The sequence below is a fragment of the Crocuta crocuta genome, unplaced genomic scaffold (genome assembly GCF_008692635.1).
Source record: "Crocuta crocuta isolate KB4526 unplaced genomic scaffold, BGI_CrCroc_1.0 scaffold832, whole genome shotgun sequence".
Lineage (NCBI taxonomy): Eukaryota > Metazoa > Chordata > Mammalia > Carnivora > Hyaenidae > Crocuta > Crocuta crocuta.
In genome coordinates this window covers 51,321-54,385 of record NW_027532425.1, presented here as the reverse complement: position 1 = coordinate 54,385, position 3,065 = coordinate 51,321, and positions in this window count along the sequence as shown.

Below are 3,065 nucleotides of genomic sequence, written 5' to 3'. Positions count from 1 at the left end.
AAGTATTTCTTAAGACTTATTCGACTGTTTATATACCAAATGTTGATCTTCAGCTAAGTGTGTGTGCATGTGGGTAAATTTCCAAAACATATCTTTGAAATTACATGCACAAATTTAATTTTTTTAATATTTTTTGAAATGTTTATTTATTTTGAGAGAGAGAACGTGAGCAAGGGAAGGGTAAAGGGAGATAGAGCGAAAATCCCAAGCAGGATCTGTACTATCAACACAGAGCCCAACATGGGTCTCGATCTCAGGAACCATGAGATCATGACCTGAGCAGAAATCAAGAGTTTGATGCTTAACCAACTGAGCCACCCAGGTGTCCCTGAAATTACTTGGAGAAATGTTGGATGACCCGCTTTGTTTTGGCTTCTCTTTCGTTCCCAATCAAGTGAAACAAAGAACAAATTATTGATACATGCAATGATTTGGATGAATCTCAAAGTCATTATGGTAAGTAAAAGAAGCCAGACACAAAAGACTATGTATTGTATAGCTATTTTTCTAAATCTACTAATACATATCCTGGAGAAGTTAGATAAAGATTTCAATGGATTTATTTTCTTATATGACCTCATAAATTTTTGTATTCATTTTCCACCTTCAAAGTATTAGCACACATTTTAACTAGGAAAACAGCAATGAAATCAATAACAAAATGTTAAGACATAAAAAGCAAGAGACCTCCAGTTCACTCAGATAAGAAACAGTAATCCAGGGGCACCTGGGTGGCTTAGTCGGTTAAGCGTCCGACTATCGCTTAGGTCATGATCTCGCGGTGCGTGGCTTCGAGCCCCGCGTCGGGCTCTGTGCTGACTGCCAGCTCAGAGCCTGGAGCCTGTTTCAGCCTGTGACTCCCTCTCTCTCTGACCCTCCCCTGCTCACACTGTCTCTCTCTCTCCTAGAAATAAAGAAAACATTAAAAAAAAAAAGAAACAGTAATCCATTTGGATATAAGTGCTTGTTGGATCCAAGAAAGGAAAAATTAAAACAAACAAACAAACAAAAAAAGCTTGGATACAGGAATTTAGAAAACCCTGGAACCAAGACCAAGACAATATCAAGATCACAATGCAGTAAAGCTACTTATCCCGTGATTGATGTTTCTCCTCATCCTAATTAGAAACATAATATTCAAGGCTATATTCTAGGCTTTTGACCTTTTTGTTTGTATTTTTGGCATTTTCTAATGGAAATATTTTTAACAGAAGGGACTGAAATTCTTGAGATGGAATATTTCTGGATCCAAAAACCTGTGCCCCAACATCTTTCTCCAATAAGATACACTGTACTGTGGTAGAGAAGAAAGAGCACTGGCTATGTGATTTTGCTTCAGCTGCTGTATATTCTTTGAGTCTTAATTTTTCATCTATGAAATGGAAATAATAATATCTGCTCTGATTGTTTCTCACAAGGGTTGGGAGAATCAAATGAACTAGTTTTAAAAGCATTTTACAACTTACAAAACTCTACAGAAATGCAAAGGATTAACGTCTTTTAATAGAGTACTTACTGTTTATATATTCAATACTATATAGGTTCTGGGGACCATATGGAAAGGAATATCTCCCCTGCCTTCCAGGAGCTTGGAATACTTTAAAAAATAGGTTTAAATGGATAAAATATAACAAACAAGGCAGCATAATGTCATGGTGTGGTTGCTAAGAGGTTGATGGAGGGTTTCTTACCTAAGTAAGGAGGAGTTGTCAAAAGAAACTTTGTGTAAAAAGATAAGTTTGAGTTGGTTGAATTCAGTCAAGTATTCATCCTCAATGGCCACAAAGAAATGATGTGGGGAAATATAATTTGTCTTCACACATTTAAAGATTGCTCCTAAATATTTTCCTATCTTTCCTTAATGCATTGTCAATTACATATCTGTTAGTTGAAAACTGTCATGTTTATACTTTCTCTCTGCATTCTATAATTAACATNCAAGTATTCATCCTCAATGGCCACAAAGAAATGATGTGGGGAAATATAATTTGTCTTCACACATTTAAAGATTGCTCCTAAATATTTTCCTATCTTTCCTTAATGCATTGTCAATTACATATCTGTTAGTTGAAAACTGTCATGTTTATACTTTCTCTCTTCATTCTATAACTAACATTTATTGAATTCATATTATGTGCCAGACATTGTGCTNCACTTACCCAAGATTTCCCAGATGATAAGGGTAAAGCCAGAACTAGATTCTAGGTCTCCTCTCCCCCTCCCCCAGGTCAGTGTGTTTTCCATCATACTAGACTATAGAATAGTACCATATTTTACTGATTCTAATAGAGTTTTAAATTTTTTTGTACTTATTTCTGAGAAAGAGAGAGACGCCGTGAGCAAGGGAGGGTCAGAGAGAGAGGGAGATACAGAATCTGAAGACAGGCTCCAGGCTCTGAGCCAGCTGTCGGCACGGAGCCCGATACGGGGCTCGAACCCATGAACTGTGAGATCATGACCTGAGGCGAAGTCGGATGCTCAACTGAGTGAGCCACCCAGGTGCCCCATTTTACTGATTCTAAAACTACCTCTTTAAAAAGCAATGGTTCTCAAAGTTAAAAATGCATAAGAATCATAAAGACAGTGGTTGTTTAAAATGCAAATTCATGGGGTGCGTCCCGTCCGACTTCGGTTCAGGTCATGATCTCATGGTCTGAGAGAGAGAGCCTCGCGTTGGGCTCTTGCTGACAGTTCAGGGCCTGGACCCTGCTTTGGATTCTGTGTCTCCCTCTTTCTCTCTGCCCCTTCCTCACTCGCACTCTGTCTCTCTATATATATCTCAAAAGTAAATAAACATTGAAAAAAGTTAAAATGCAAGTTCATGAGCCTCATATCCAGAAATCCTAAAAACCCAAGACTTGGATTTTTTTTTTAATCCTGTGATTTACCCAAGTGACTGTGGATGTAAACAATCCTTAGATCATACTCAGAGAAACTTTTTTATTAAAGTTTCAACTAATGACCTTTGTTTTGTGATTTGGTGTTATTAATAATTTTCATAATTTTAAGGACTTTATTGATCTCTGTTTTTTATTTGATCTTTGTTTCTGCAGATATAAAAATCC